At 40.4% G+C, this 17,593-nt stretch overlaps 1 long non-coding RNA gene across 1 annotated transcript; it reads right to left on the reverse strand.

Annotated features, from left to right (window-relative positions):
• Positions 1-8,189: 8,189 nt before the first annotated feature.
• On the reverse strand, positions 8,190-16,753 carry LOC133548756 (uncharacterized). The gene is made up of 8 exons (XR_009805941.1): positions 16,686-16,753; positions 10,625-10,691; positions 9,962-10,074; positions 9,792-9,873; positions 9,595-9,672; positions 9,360-9,434; positions 9,167-9,259; positions 8,190-9,028 (listed from the first exon to the last, which is right to left on the reverse strand). It is a non-coding gene; the product is annotated as an uncharacterized LOC133548756 (long non-coding RNA).
• Positions 16,754-17,593: the final 840 nt, after the last annotated feature.

Here is a 17,593-nt window from a genome sequence, read left to right on the forward strand (position 1 = left end):
ACAAACTTGGCACACCTATATTTGAGCAGTTTCGCCATTCCTCTTTGCAACACCTCTGAAGCTCAATCAGGTTGAATAGGAAGTGTTTGTTTTCCTCCGGGATTTCTCTGTACATTGCTGCATTCATCTTAGCCTAGTCAGAGATGTGACCAAGAACCCATTGGTCACTCTGTCAGAGTGACAGCATTCCTCTGTGGAGAGGAGAACCTTCCAGAAGGACAACCAACTCTGCAGCAAACCACCAATCAGGCCTGTATGGCCATAGAGAAGCACTTTTTTGTATAGTTTGGCAAAATAAACCTGAAAGACTCTCAGACCATGAGAAACTAAATTCTCTGGTCTGATGAGACAAATATTGAACTCTTTGGCGTGCCTGGTTTCCTCCAAACATGATGCAGGCATCATGTTTGGAAGAAACCAGGCACCGCTCATCGCCGTGCCAATACCATCCCTACAGTGACGCATGGTGGTGGCAGCATCATGCTGTGGGGATGGTTTTCAGCGGCAGGAATGGAGGGAAAGATGAATGCAGAAATACACAGAGACATCCTGAATGAAAACCAACACATCTCATTGAACCTGATGGAGCTTGAGAGGTGCTGCAAAGAGGAATGGGCAAAAGTGCCCAAAGATAGGCTGTAACATAACAAATGAGGAAACAATTAAGTGCTGTGAATACTTTCCAGATGCACTGCAAATAATAGTAATCATGTTGATAATATAAGTAATTATTATTCTTCCCATTATTATTATTCATTACCAATAGTGTTATTTGTATTTGTATTTTTATTGTTCTTTTTGTGGTGCAATAATGTTCATTGTCATGTATGTGTTTTTAATATTTATTCTCTTATTGTTTCTTTGCTATAATTTTTCATATCATATTTGTACATATCAATCAATTAATCAATGTTTATTTATATAGCCCTAAATCACAAATGTCTCAAAGGACTGTACAAACCATTACAACTACGACATCCTCGGAAGAACCCACATAAGGGCAAGGAAAACTCACACCCAGTATTTGCTGATGTTGTTCTGTTGTTGTTGTTGTCTCTCTGTCTATCCATCTCTGGGCATATGGGCATCTACATCAACAATATGCTTGATGGCAGGACATGATTAAAAAAAGAAGAAGAAAGAAACAAATATAAATTAAAACTCTGAATGTAGCATGAATAACTGAAGTTGTGTCAATGTTTTGCATGAAAGATAGTAAAACCAATCCAATATTAATCAAAACAACAATTTAGTTCTGTGTTATACAGTATACAAGGACAATACATTTAATATCTAAACTTACTTAAACGCTAAATATATCCTGTGGTGTACCTCAGGGATCAATACTAGGACCAAAACTATTCAATCTCTATACAAATGACATTTGTAAAGTTACAAAATATTAAAATTTAGTATTATTTGTGGATGATACAACAGCGTTTTTTTCAGGACCGAACACACATAAGACAATACAAATAACATAAGAAATGAACAAATTATAAAGATGGTTTGACAAAAACAGATTATCTTTGCATCTCAGTAAAAGTAAAATAATGCTCTTTGGTAACAGTAGAAAAGAAAGTCAAACACAAATACAAATAAACGGAATAGAAATTGAAAGAGTAAATTAAACAAAATTTCTAGGTATAATGATTGATGATAAATTGCACTGGAAAGCTAATGTAAAAAATATACGACATAAAGTACCAAGAAACACGTCAATAATGAATAAAGCAAAACATGTTCAAGACCAAACATCACTTCATTTTCTTTACTGCTCGCTAATGTTACCATATCTGAGTTATTTTGTAGAAATATGGGGAAATACAAACCCCGTTTCCTTTTGAGTTGGGAAATTCTGTTAGATGTAAATATAAACATCAACACATATTCAGTTGAATATGCTACAAAGACAACATATTTGATGTTCAAACTGGCAAAAAAAAATTTTTTTGCAAATAATTATTAACTTTAGAATTTGATGCCAGCAACACGTGACAAAAAAGTTGGGAAAAGTGTCAATAAATACTGATAAAGTTGATGAATGCTCATCAAACACTTATTTGGAACATTCCACAAGTGTGCAGGCTAATTGGGAACAGGTGGGTGCCATGATTGGGCATAAAAACAGCTTCCCAAAAAATGCTCAGTCTTTCACAGGAAAGGATGGGGCGAGGTTCACCCCTTTGTCCACAACTGCGTGAGCAAATAGTCAAACAGTTTAAGAACAACATTTCTCAAAGTGCAATTGCAAGAAATTTAGGAATTTTAACATCTACGGTCCATAATATTATCAAGAGGTTCAGAGAATCTGGAGAAATCACCCCACGTAAGCGGCATGGTCGGAAACAAACATTTTAATGACTGTGACCTTCGATCCCTCAGACGGCGCTGTATCAAAAACCGACATCAATCTCTAAAGGATATCACCACATGGGCTCAGGAACACTTCAGAAAACCACTGTCACTAAATACAGTTGGTCGCAACTGTCACGTTTGGAACACATCTTGTGCGTGTTAGGTCACCCCTGGATGCACAAGGACCAAGGACAAGCAGGAATTGCAGGTAGGAGCTGGTTTTAATACAAAAATAAAATAACACTGGTACAAAAAGGACAAACGAAAAGCGTGCCGGGGAGCTAAGCTAACACTTAGCACTGAGTTAAAGTCCAAAAATATGTGTTGTCCGCACGAGAAGCTAAGACGTAACTTAGCACAGATACAAAGCAAGCAGAATAACCTAAATGTGCGTGTTGCATATAGCAAGTGACGAACCAAGACCGAACAACGGGAGGAGGTAAGTTTAAATACAGAAACAATAATCATAAACAGGTGTGCGTCAAACGGCCAGTGCAAATGGAACAAATGAGGTACCCATGGAGACAGAATAAACCAGGAAGTGCACACACAAACTCAAACGAGACAGTCCAAAAGCGAAGGGAGGGCGGAGGGAGGACCTGGTGGAGGGTCGCCAAGTGTCTGTGTCCCCGAATCCACGACAGGTGGCGGCGGCGGATGGAACGCCTCTGCCGCAGAAGTCTTGGCGGCCGACCTCGTAGCGGCCACATCCGTGGCCGACGAGGAGGTGGATGCGTCCTACGAGGAGGAGGTGGATGCGTCCTACGAGGAGGACGCCCAGGGTACGGCCACACCCGTGGCCGACGTGGAGGTGGGTGCGTCGGAGCTGGCCTGACAGCAGCAGACAAAGGAGCGGGGGCTGCAGCCGAAGCAGGCACTGTTGCAGGTGCTTCTGCCATTCGAGGAGCAGGGGCTGATGGCGGCCGAGGAGCAGGTGCTGATGTCGGCCGAGGAGCAGGTATGGGTGCAGCAGCCGAAGCAGGTGGCGTCGTCGTCATTGTGGGAACAGGCGGAGTCGTTGTTGTTGAGGCAGGCGCTGGAGTGTGATCTAGCCAGGAGTCAGGAGCTGGAGTAGGATCCAGCCAAGGGTCCGATGCTGGAGTGGGATCCAGACCAGGGTCAGGGGCTGGTGTGTGAACCAGTTTACGACTAGGACTAGGACTACAACTAAGACTAAGACTACAACACCGACTACGACAAGAACTAACACTATGAATAGAACTAGGAATATGACTAGGGGTTAAACTAGGACTCAAACTACGACACAGACTGCGACTAGGACTGTAACTAAGACTAGGAATCAGACTTGGACTAGGGCAAGGACTAAGACAAGAACTGAGACATGGACTAGTACTCTCACTAAGAACAGGACTGGGACTAGAACTAAGACTCGGAACCGGACTCGGACCAGAAGTCGGACCAGGACCAGAACTAGGGCTGAACACCGGTGGAGGTGGTCTAACTGGGGGTTGCGGCTTAACAGAACGGAACCCTGGTAGAGGAGGTCTAGTAGGTTGTTGCGGCTTGATGGGTCGCAAGACCGGGGGTGGAGGTCTGATTGGTGGTTTAGGCTTAACAGAATGGGACACCGGTGGAGGATGTCTAGTAGGACATTGCGGCTTGACTGTGCTACCTCCGTAGCAGAGTTCCCAGTACTAGCCCCCCCCTCAAGAGGTGGATCCCAGACGCACTCCCTATGGTCAGAGAAAGACCCTAAGGGTGGGTGGTGGGAGGTCAGGAGGGGGGTAGACTCCACCTTTTAGATTATCCTACGTGTGTAGTGTATTGTGGATTAGCTCCTCCAGCTTTAGTTCTATTTGTACTCAGCGATACCACTCATCTACCCAAGCAGGACTGTAGTTCTCTAAATGGGTCTCAAAGTCTAGTGAAGTAGGGACAGGACGTGAAATAGGTAGAGGAGTGGGCGGAGCTTGAGCCATAGGGGGTGGGGTCAAAATCACTGGGGGTGGAACTTGACAAACATAAGAGGTGGAGGTGTTTAAATTTAGAAAAAAAATATCAAAAGGATTAGCTACAGAATTAAATGTTTGTATGGACGGCTTGCAAGGGGAATTAACCGTATTTAAAAAAAATCCCTGAATGTGACGTCATCCCGAGTGCTCGGGCCTAACAGCGCAGTCAGAAGAGTTTTTAGAGAAACGAAAAGTGGATTTATCAAACCTCTAAGGGGGGTGCTGGGCTGTTGGTGAGCCTTTGTCCGGGGAAGGAGTCATTGAGAGCGGCGCGTCTTTACGCGGCGACGGGTCCATGTCCCATGCGAGGTGACGAGATGCTTGGTTCCTCCTGTCACGTTTGAAACGCATCTTGTGCGTGTTGTGTCACCCCCGGATGCACGAGGACCAAGGATAAGCAGGAATTGCAGGTAGGAGCTGGTTTTAATACAAAAATAAAATAACACTGGTACAAAAAGGACAAATGAAAAGCGTGCCGAATGCACAGGGAGCTAGGCTAACACTTAGCACTGAGTCAAAGTCCAAAAAGACGTGCCGTCCGCACGAGAAGCTAAGACATAACTTAGCACAGATACAAAGCAAGCAGAATAACCAAAACGTGCGTGTTGCATATAGCAAGTGACGAACCAAGACTGAACAAAGGGAGGAGGCAGGTTTAAATACAGAAACAATAATCATAAACAGGTGTGCGTCAAAAGGCCAGTGCAGGTGGAAAAAATGAGGTAACAATGGAGACAGAATAAACCAGGAAGTGCACACACAAACTCAAATATCCAAACAACAAACGATCTGTGCAGCGGATCGCAACTGCTACAGCTGTAAGTGCAAGTTAAACCTCTACAATGCAAAGCAAAAGCCATTTATCAACAACATCCAGAAACGCCGCCGGCTTCTCTAGGACTGAGATCATTTAAGATGGACTGATGTAAAGTGGAAAAGTGTTCTGTGGTCTGAAGAGTCCACATTTCAAATTGTTTTTGGAAATATTCGACATTGTGTCCGGTGAGCTCTCGCCAGCCCTTGAAAATCCGGGGGAGAAGGTGTAAATCTCGCGCCAGGCCGTACCCATATCCGCAGCAGGTCTCCAAGGTGAACAGCCTCTGGCATGTTACAAAGGGGAAGTGAACCATCCAGACTGTTATCGACGCAAAGTTCAAAAGTCAGCATCTGTGATGGTATGGGGGTGCATACCATCATGGGTAACTTACACATTTGTGAAGGCACCATTAATGCTGAAAGGTACATGTGACGGACTTCCTGCCGTCCTCGTGTGGGTTGCGGGGACACATGACGCATCATAACAGTTTTGACCTTGATTTATTATTTCAATAAATCTTTTGTCAGCTGGCCCTTTGGTCGCGTCAATTTTCAGTGCGCTCTTCCGGCCTGTCTGCTGCCACTGCACGCCTTTCGGCATCCGGGGCTTGCGTCCACTGCGGGGGTGCGTCATCGCTCTCTCTCTCGTTTCTCCCTCGCCCTTTTTGTACTCTAGCAGCAGATGGACAGATTGTGAGCAGGTGTGTAATATACGCACCTGGCTCAGATTGCCGCTGCAGTGTCGCTCCGCGTGTGTCACGCCTCTCCTCGCCGCCGCATGCCCCGCCTCCTGGCCTCCAGGTGAGCCCGTCGGCTGTGTCTCTCCACATACCTCCCCCGCCAGTTCGAGGCCGGACTCCAGTCCGGCCGAGCATCCCCCCCCCCATTTCCTTCCCGGAGCGGGGAAAAAATTGCTTCGGCCGACTGACTTCTTTGCCTTTGTCTTTCTTTTCTTTGTCTTTTGTGAGTCTTTCCTTGTCCTCTTCGTCCTCTTCTTTCTTTTCTTGCATTTCTCCAAGAATGTCTGTCTCCTTGTCCTCTGTGAGTTTTTCCTTGTCCTCTTCATCCTCTTCTTTCTTTTCTTGCATTTCTCCAAGAATGTCTGTCTCCTTTTCCTCTTCGCCTTCTCCGTCTTCATCTTTATCTTCCAGAATTTCTTAAATGATTTCTTTTTCTTCATCATTTCCTTGGACTTCAACTTCTTTAACCTCTTTTCCATCATCATCAACTTCTTTAACTTCTTTTCTCTCAATTTTTCGAGGTTTTTCGATTTCGTCTTCATCTTTGATTTCTACTTCATTTTCATCATCTTCATCTTCCTTATCTTCCAGAATTTCTTCAATTATTTATTTTTCTTCATCATTTTCTTGGACTTCACCTTCTTTAACTTCTTTTTTATCATCATCAACTTCTTTAACTTCTTTAACATAAATTTTATCATCATCATAATCTTCATCGTCGTCGTAATCTTCATCATTAACATAAACTTTATCATTAACGTAGACTTCACCATTAAAGTGAATTTCATCTTCAACGAAAATGTCTTCCTTATAAATTTCTTCATCTTCTTCTTTACCGTCATCAACATAAATGTCTTCGTCAACATAAACTTCTTCTGTGTTGGCCGCAAGCTCGCCCTCTTGGTCGGTCTGCTCCAACAGCGCTTCCAGCATTTTCGTCTCCCGGCGCTTCTCCTCGAGCAGCCTGGTGTAACTCGCCATGAGAGCCCAGATGACGCCGTCGTCCTCCGCTTCTTCAGGTCTTCCTCGGTTGGGCCCCAATGTGACGGACTTCCCACCGTCCTTGTGTGGGTTGCGGGGACACCTGACACATGACGCATCATAACAGTTTTGACCTTGATTTATTATTTCAATAAATCTTTTGTCAGCTGGCCCTTTGGTCGTGTCCCTTTTCAGTGCGCTCTTCCGGCCTGTCTGCTGCCACTGCACGCCTTTCCGCATCCGGGGCTTGCGTCCGCTGCGGGGGTGCGTCATCGCTCTCTCGGTGTGGCTTGTCGCGCTTTTCGTCTGCTGGCCGTTGTTTCCTCCTCTGTGCTGCTCTCTCGCTCGTTCCTCCCTCGCCCTTTTTGTATTCTAGCAGCAGATAGACAGATTGTGAGCAGGTGTGTAATATACGCACCTGGCTCAGATTGCCGCTGCAGTGTCGCTCCGCGTGTGTCACGCCTCTCCTCGCCGCCGCATGCCCCGCCTCCTGGCCTCCAGGTGGGCCCGCGCTGCTGCTTTCCGCCCGTTGTCGGCCCGTCAGCTGTGTCTCTCCACAGTACACACCTGTTTTGGAGCAACATATGCTCCCATCTTTTTCATGGACGCCCCTGTTTATTTCAGCAAGACAATGCCAAGCCACATTCAGCACGTGTTACAACAGCGTGGCTTCGTAAAAATAAAAGTGCGGGTACTTTCCTGGCCCGCCTGCCGTTCAGACATGTCTATCGAAAAGGTGTGGCGCATTATGAAGCGTGAAATACGACAGCGGAGACCCCGGACTGTTGACCAACTGAAGTTCTACATAAAACTAGAATGGTAAAGAATTCCACTTTCAAAGCTTCAACAATTAGTTTCCTCAGTTTCCAAACGTTTATTCAGTGTTAAAAAAAAAGGTGATGTAACACAGTGGTGAACATGCCCTTTCCCAACTACTTGGGTACGTGTTGCAGCCATGAAATTCTAAATTAATTATTATTTGCAAAAAAAATAAATAAAGTTAATGAGTTTTAACATCAAATATCTTGTCTTTGTAGTGCATCTAATTGAATGTGGGTTTAAAAGGATTTGCAGATCATTGTATTCCATTCATATTTACCTCTAACACAATTTCCCAACTCATATGGAAACAGGGTTTGTAACTACAAAAGTACACTTCTTTCATTAACAGTGTCACGAAAAAGATCAGTTAAAATAATACATAATGTTGGATATAGAGAACATACAAATCCTTTATTGAATCAAAAATACTGAAATTCCACAACATAGCGAATTTGCAAACAGCTAAAATTATACACAAAGCAAACTATAACCTGCTACCCAAGAATACACAACAATTCTTCTCAAAAAAGGAGGAGAAGTATAATCTTAGAGAAAAATGTAATTTAAAACATTTGTATGCACAAACACTTACAGGGCTACTGAAATGAGATGTTCTTATTTAAACCGGAATAGCAGGTCCATTCTATGTGTCATACTTGATCATTTCGCGTTATTGCCATATTTTTGCTGAAAGGATTTAGTACAGAACATCGACGATAAAGTTCGCAACTTTTGGTCGCTAACAAAAAAAGCCTTGCCTGTACCGGAAGTAGCAGACAATATGCGCATGACGTCACTGGTTGTAGAGCTCCTCACATCCTCTTATTGTTTACAATCATGGCCACCAGCAGCTAGAGTGATTCGGACCGAGAAAGCGACAATATTCCCATTAATTTGAGTGCACACTGTCTTTGACTTGTGGATAAACTTGCGGGTTAAATTCCCTGGATTAAGGTTGTTAAATTGTTGTAAAAAACGGACTTTTATATGCTAAATGCTGCTAATGCACGTTGCTATGTAGCATTAAGCTAGTCCACGATTAGCTAGCTAAATGCTATATAGCATTAAACTAATCCACTTGGATTATTTTAATGCTCTATAGCAGTGGTCCCCAATCACTGGACCGGACCGATTGGTACTGGGCCTCACAAATTTTTTTATTTTTTTTTATTATTAAATCAACATGAAAAATACATTGTATATCAATGTAGATCAATACAGTCTGCAGGGATACAGTCCGTAAGCACACATGATTGGTCAAGAAGTTGACCTTCCCCATCAGCTGATCTTGGGTGTGTTTAATCATTTCCAGCAGGAGAAGGATCTGGACCTCAGCCGCTGTTGACAAACAGCAGTGTTAGTTAATGACCAAAGTTGACACATTTTGAAGAAAATATGTGATTGGTTGTGAATTTGAATTTTTTCCAAAATCTGTGGCACAGAATGACCATCCGGTATTTGTCAGTTATTACTCACCAGAGCAGGAAATGTCGGCCATTCTTCCCCCACGCCATGTTGGCCTGTAGGCCAGGCGGGATCCAGGCTCCTCTGTCTGCCACATGTTGAGGGCTGGTGCGGGTGGGCATTGTGAGAGAATCATCAGTTAACCATGACTGATAATACCCAAGGGGCCTATCTATTCACTGATATTTCAGAGATCAGTCCCTACCTTGTGTAACTCTCTGCATGTTTAATGCAGGTGCTGGTGAAGTCATATGAATAAGTCCTTCCCCATGGTGAGGTGCTAAGGGAGATACATTGGTATTAAATGGTTGTGATTTTGTCATGCAGTATGCAGAAATCCGAGATCAGATGCACTCTGATTTGAAACCAAGTGTCCATTAATGTGTTAATATAGATGGGACCCACTGTAATCAATATTATTTCGGGGAATCAGTCTTTACCTAGAAAGTTATCTCCAGTTGAGGAGTTGAGTTGACGTGTACTCATGACTCTTGCTGGCACTCAGCGAGACGGTGGAGCTGCGAGAAGGGACACAAGGAGAGGGGAATATCTTTAGCATTAAGAATGTTAACCATATCTTTAATATTAATGTGGTGGTTTGGTTTCGTTTTATAGATGTTAAGAGATTATTCCTTACTCTGCCAGTGAAATTGGCTTGAGATGCGAGGTCACCATTTCCCGGGTCTTCCTCGCTATCATCAGAGTCCCCGAGACGATGGCTGTTGGGTAAACATATCATTAGGATTATTGCAATACCAAAATTGCCAAATATACATATAGTACAAAAACAAGACAGAACACACTTACACTGGCTTCCTGTTCCTTTTTCTGGCAGCTCAAACTCATTCTCTGCCTCAGATTGCAGGTGTTGCAGCTGTTTCGATATTGTTGCATTATTTTTAATGCGTCTTTGTAGTTGTCTAAAATTGAATATGTTAAAATGAACATGAGTTTCAAATTAGCTGTAGAGCTGAACAGAATATTATTTTTATTGATGATGATGTATCAGGTCTCTCTCTTACAAGAGACCTGGTCAGAACATAGACAGAATAGGTTATTCCAAGCAGAAAGAGAAGCAACTATGACGTTATTTTTAAACAAGAAATTTATGAATTTGCATTCCATAAGTTCGGACAACAGAAACGTCATATCATGGCCAGCCTTTTTTGAACGTCTACACGTGTCCTTCATGTCAAGGTTGAAAAAGAGACAGGCACAGTCTTTCTATTCATGTTTGCGCTAAAAGACAAGAAAATACAGTTTATCATTGATCATTGTTTCTAAAATTGTATTCAAATAAATATATTGTTAAATGGTGGTGTTGTCGGTTTCATTGCTACAAACTAGACAAAATATAGGGCAACGTTAAATTGTGGGTGCATTTCTTGATCCGGCCCCATGAATAGGCCAAGAGCTGCTAGAAAAATGTGTAAGCAACATTACATTTTAACAAACCAGAACGTATCTTACTTGATTAAGCGAACACAGCAGGAGCAATTGTAGGCAAAAATCCAGGCAATCCAAGCGAAAGATGATGCTGCAAAACACACAAAATAGAAGATGGGACCAAGTTCCATACAGTAGCATAACAAATTATGAACAGGCGCAAAATACATTAATTGTCTAAACCGACGTAAACAATGATTAAAATAATTAATTTCTAATTCATTCATTTTAATTATAAAGATCGCAGATAGACACTTTACACTATACATTATATATGTCACAGTCACTGTTCTGCGTTGTGTCTTTTACAGTGATGCACACACAGGAGTTGATGTGGAGGATTTATTCACCTTCTCTTTTTTTTTAATGGAAACAAAAAACAGGGCGTCTCACACACAGTCCACAGTAGACAAGACCTCTCTCCACATCCGAGCATCAGTGCACTCAACTCAATTATTCATGCTTACATGTGGAAATAATAATAATAATAATAATAATAATAATAATAATAATAATAATAATAATAATAATACAAGGTAGATGAAGCAAAAAATATTCTCCTCTAATTAATTAAATAAAAAACAGTATATAAAATATATACATCAGAAAATAACAAAAATGTATATTAAGAAAAAGGATCCCTAATATGTGCAGCAATATACCTAATTTTTCCTACTCACATGAACTCATTTTATATTTTTTTCTGCCAAAAAACTCATAACAGACATACCCTTTTTTTTAGTGGAAACAAACAACACATCACACACAGTCCACAGTCAACAGGATCTTTCTCCACTAAAGAATAAAGAAAGAAATAATACACACTCATATTAATACCACAGCGGCACACAAGATGTCCACACTGACACGCAGCAGAGTTTTTGCTTCATGCGCAAACTCACGAGACCAGGAAACACCGTCAAAACTTTCATTTCATTTTCATTTCATTTTTATTTACCTCCTTCATTGATGTGCATATTTGATCGATAGACAATTATACTTCAATTATACAATTTTAAAGTCACACAACAATGCCTGAGAAGGAGCAGGGTGAAGAAAAATCTTAATGTTTCCTGCCCCCTTTGACATAATACGTAGTCTTACGTCATGGATATCATTTAAACCAACAAATACATCCAAATGTAATGAAACAATCAATAAACATAAGAGAAACACAACAAGTGCAAAGCTTCATAAAGTATAAACCAAACAGAGGAAATAATAATAATATACACCTCACGGAATAATACAAAGTAATAATAGGTGATAATAATAATATACACCTCACGAAATAATACAAAGCAAATACAAAACCAGACAAAAAATATGTGAAATAATAAATAAAAAGCAAAATATAAACACTTATGGCTGTCCATATGATCTTATTGTTCTATCTGTATATATTGTTTTTCGATTGGAATATATTTCTACAATCTTTTATCTCATTGTAAAGAGAATTCCACAATTTTATCACCACCACTGATGTACACATTTGTTTTAAAGTTGTCCTTGAATATTGCTGTCTGAAATGACCTTTTCTTCTATGCTCTGTACTCTCAGAAGTGATGACAAACATTTTTTGTAAATTTGCTGGTAATGTTTTACATTTAGCCTTAAACATGACACACAATGTCTATAGCTTTACTAGCTCCTGAAGTTTCAATAGACCAGAATTAATAAGTAATATGTTAGTGTTTTCTAAGTAATCCACTTTATGAATAATCCTTATAGCTCTTTTCTGTAGTTGATACAATGCCTTTATGTTACTCCTAAATGTGTTCCCCCACACTTCCACACAGGAATTCTATAAGACAGTGTGCATTCTTATAGAATGCACACTGTCTTGTGACTTGTTGATAAGCATACGGGGTAAATTCCCCGATTATGGTTGTTAAATTGTCGTGAAAACCGGACGTTTATACTAAATGCTGCCGCTAGCATTAAGCTAACTAAACTAATCCACGTGGCAAAAAAGTCATTTTCTTACAACAATTTAACAACCATAATCCGGGAATTTAACCTGCATGCTTATCAACAAGTCACAATACAGTGTGCATTCTTAGAGAATACCAGAAGTGTGGACTCGAGTCACATGACTTGGACTCGAGTCAGACTCGAGTCATGAATTTGATGTCTTTAGACTCGACTTGACAAAATGTAAAAAGACTTGCAACTCGACTTAGACTTTAACATCAATGACTTTTGACTTCACTAGGACTTGAGCCTTTTGACTTGACATGACTTGACATGACTTTCCCCAAAACCCAAAGATTAAAACGTTTTTCGGGAGCGCTTTGTATTTTTCATTGTGTACCTGTCTATCTGTGTTGTGTGTGTCAGCGTGTGCGCTGTCAGTACAATAGCCAATCAAATTAGATCTACGTTGTTTTCATCTCACAGCCTTTATCCAATCAAATTGCAGGAAAACCAACGAAGAAGAATGTCCAAACCACAGGCCAGCGAACAAAAAAATTATACCTAAAATACTTTAATTTGGGTATAAAAATTACGAGGTGGTCAACACAAAACGGTTTGCAGTATGCAGCACATGCGGTTAGAAAATTACTGATGGAGAGGCAACAACTTCCAACTTCGTCCGACATTTGAAGTTGCACAAAGAACGGTAAGTTTTGAATGTAAGCTAACGTTTATTGGTTAAGTAGCGTGACTTTAATTTGCTGTGTAGTTAAATCACTAAGGCTGTAAACTCACTGCTAACGTTACAACGTTATTGCAAACATGTGAATCTGTTGCAGTTCACTACCTTATTCATACTTTTTTTTCAGTGAGTTTTTAAGCAGGGTTACATTAGTCAATATATCACACAAAGCAACGTAACGTTAGACGGCGGTCAGCAGCACCGCGTACTTTAGCCACCTAAAAAAAGACAACAATTGTAAAATAAAGGTCAGTTCAAATGTATACTATATAATGAATATGTGTACCGTTTTAGCTGGCTTTCCGACATACTGCTGGTTGTTTACCTCAGTGGTCCCCAACCACCGGGCCGCGGCCCGGTACCGATCCGTGGATCAATTGGTACCGGACCGCACAAGAAAAAAAAAAAGAATATATATATTTTTTATTAAATCAACATAAAAAACACATGATACACTTACAATTAGTGCAATGACCCAAACAACCTCCCTCCCCCATTTACACTCATTCGCATTCTTTCGCACAATCAATCACACTCATTCGCACAAAAGGGTTGTTTATTTTTCTGTTATTGATATTTCTGGTTTCTACATTATACATCAATATAGATCAATACAGTCTGCAGGGATACAGTCCGTAAACACACATGATTGTATTTTTTTATGACAAAAATGTTTTTTTACATAATGTCAATAATCAATCAATCAATGTTTACTTATATAGCCCTAAATCACTAGTGTCTCAAAGGGCTGCACAAACCACCACGACATCCTCGGTAGGCCCACATAAGGGCAATAATTCATAATTATTATATACATAATTCAATGTATATACTCCAATGATTAACTTGTGTGATGACTGTATTATGCTGATAGTATATTTTTGTACCATTAATTGATTAACGTGGACCCCGACTTAAACAAGTTGAAAAACGTATTCGGATGTTACCATTTAGTGGTCAATTGTACGGAATATGTACTGTACTGTGCAATCTACTAATAAAAGTTTCAATCAATCAATAACTGCTGACCCCATCCACAGCAATGTAAAGCCTAAGTCGTGTGCTGGTAGCCTGTCTGCTTCTCTCTATTGTGAGTGGGTTGCCCCCCATTTTCCGTGTAGTCCCTCATACCACCCCACTTCACAAATCCAGAACTATCCCTTCAACTCGAAATAAGTTTTAAAATACATGACTAGTGCAGCAACTGTAACCTCATGTTTACCCAGAGGTGGGTAGTAACGCGCTACATTTACTCCGTTACATTTACTTGAGTAACTTTTGGGATAAATTGTACTTCTACGAGTAGTTTTTATGCAACATACTTTTACTTTTACTTGAGTATATTTATAGAGAACAAACGCTACTTTTACTCCGTTCCATTTATCTACATTCAGCTCGCTACTCGCTACTTTTTTTTATCGATTTATTAATGTTTGTTTTGGTTAATGACAGAGCTTCAAAGTAGAATTTATGCATGCCTGCGTTTCACCAATCACATGCAGTCACTGGTGACATTGGACCAATCAAACAGAGCCAGGCGGTCACATGACCCGACTTAAACAAGTTAAAAAACCTATTGGGGTGTTACCATTTAGCGGTCAATTGTACGGATTATGTACTGTATCGTGCAATCTACTAATAAAAGTTTCAATCAATCAATCAAAAGTGTAAAGGAAAAAAGACAATTTTTATTTCAACCGTACTTCCCGTCAAAAGCTTAAAGACTGATCGCACAGTTCCTGTCTTCACAATAAAAGTGCCGCTCCATCGCGCCTGCGCTAACAAAATAAGAGTCTCCGAAAGCCAGCGCAAACAAGCTAGCAAGCCACGGAGTTTGCCGCCAATGTATTTCTTGTAAAGTGTATAAAAACGAATATGGAAGCTGGACAAATAAGATGCCAAAAACCAACCACTTTCATGTGGTATTAGACAGAAAAGAGGAACTTTTTTTCTCCTCCATTTGAAAACGTGAACGTCTGATTCCAATCATTGCACGTCATCAGAATCAGGTAATACACCAACTTATATTCTTGTCTTCATGAAAGATAGGAATCTATATGTTAAACATGCATGTATATTCATTAAAACACCTTCAACATGTGAACAAAAACGGCAAAATAAATAAATATAAATTTTATACTGCATATATATGTATATATATATATATATATATATATATATATATATATATATATATATATATATATATATATATATATATATGTATATATATATATATATATATATATATATATATATATATATATATATATATATATATATATATATATATGTATGATATGTGTGTGTATAAATGATTTGTGTGTGTATGTATATGATGTGTGTGTATGTATATGATGTGTGTGTATGTATATATGAGGTAGATCACCTCGACTTGGTCATTTACTAAGTAATTGATAAACGTTGAAAAACATATTGGGGTGTTACCATTTAGTGGTCAATTTTACGGAATATGTACTGTACAATCTACTAATACATGTTTTAATCAATCAATCAAATCAATGAATGCCTACTGAGGCTATGGTGCTGTTAAGTTATTGTGGCTCAATGTGCCAATTTTTTCATTTTATTTTAATGTACTATTATTTAATATATAATATTGTTTTAGTTGCTTAAGAGATATTCCTGGCTCTGAATTTGTTCATTGCTATTTTTATGTTTTTGTGCATTATTTGTTGCCGTAATCAGGTTACTCATCAGTTACTCAGTACTTGAGTAGTTTTTTTCACAACATACTTTTTACTTTTACTCAAGTAAATATTTGGGTGACTACTCCTTACTTTTACTTGAGTAATAAATCTCTAAAGTAACAGTACTCTTACTTGAGTACAATTTCTGGCTACTCTACCCACCTCTGTGTTTACCACACACACACACACGCACGCACGCACGCACGCACGCACGCACGCACGCACGCACGCACGCACACACACACACACACACACACACACACACACACACACACACACACACACACACACACACACTGTTAAGATTGATATAAATAACATGAGTAGTTTCAGTACTTTTCATATGTGGCTATAAGGGATTTTCTGTCACATGTTTAATATATTTACAGATTTCAAGAATACCTGATGAACAAAAGCATCACAAATTAACCACAACAGCCTTCAATCTCGCAGTTCCTGGACAATTGTGTCGGACAAGTGACTTTCTGCTGTGACTCATCCACAGCAGAAAGCTATCACCAATGCAATACTGTCTGACTTGATTATTGATTGCAACTTGCCCCTGTCTATTGTGGAAAACAAGAGTTTTCGCCACTTTCTGACAGTACTTGACAGCAAGTACAGCCCAGTGTGTCGCAGAACACTGACATCAAAAACAGAGAACCTCGCTGAAGAAAGACGATCAAAATTAAAAACTCAATTGAGCCACACTGACCATGTTGCAGTGAGTGTGGACATTTGGTCTGACCGAAAGATGAGGGGATTCCTCGGTCTCACTGCGCACTGGATGGACAAAGAGGCAGAGAGGATAGTGTCAACTCCAATCTCTTGGCTTGTGAGCGCTTCAAAGGCTCACATACAGCTGAATGAATCTGTGACAATTTTGATGCAATATGTGATGAATACAACATTAAAGCTAAACTGGACTTCATTATTAGTGACAACGCTGCTAACATGCGTAAAGAATTCACTGTGTGCTTCCCCGGTGAACAAGAGGATGATGATGATGGAGATCATCTTGATGACCCTGAGCTCTGGTGTGATTTAACCTTGGAAGATCAGCAAACGGTAGATGTTGCTATTGCAAAGAAAAAGCGCTTGCAGTGTTTTGCGCACACTCTTCAGCTGCTGGTGGGAGATGGTTTGAAAGAAACAAAAGTGGTATCTCCTTCTCTTTCAAAGTTATCTAAACTCAGCTCACTGCTGCACACAAGCACAACATTCAAGGATGTGTTTGATGCTGAATTTGGGGCACAGAAAGGCACCCCTGCTGCAGTCAACACAAGGTGAAACTCAACACTGAGGCAAGTGAAGGCTGTTCTCCAGTGCAATCATGTAAGGCTTTGTGCTGTTCTAGAAAAGGCTGGGCACAGGGAGTTGTCATTCACAGCACGGGAGTGGAATCTGTTGAAAGATTTGTTGGACATCTTGAAGCCATTTGGAGAAGCAACTGATTTGACACAAGGGGGAGAAGGTCATCACAACCAGTGCTGTTGTTCCATCCATCTTGTCCCTCAACCACCACTTTGAGAAACTGAAGCCTCAGGTGTGTTTCCTGAGCGGCCTGGTCAGAAGTCTCTAGACATCCCTGAACAAAAGATTTCTTGGAATTTTAATCAATGT

The sequence above is a fragment of the Nerophis ophidion genome, linkage group LG03, assembly GCF_033978795.1.
Source record: "Nerophis ophidion isolate RoL-2023_Sa linkage group LG03, RoL_Noph_v1.0, whole genome shotgun sequence".
NCBI classification, from domain to species: Eukaryota; Metazoa; Chordata; class Actinopteri; order Syngnathiformes; family Syngnathidae; genus Nerophis; species Nerophis ophidion.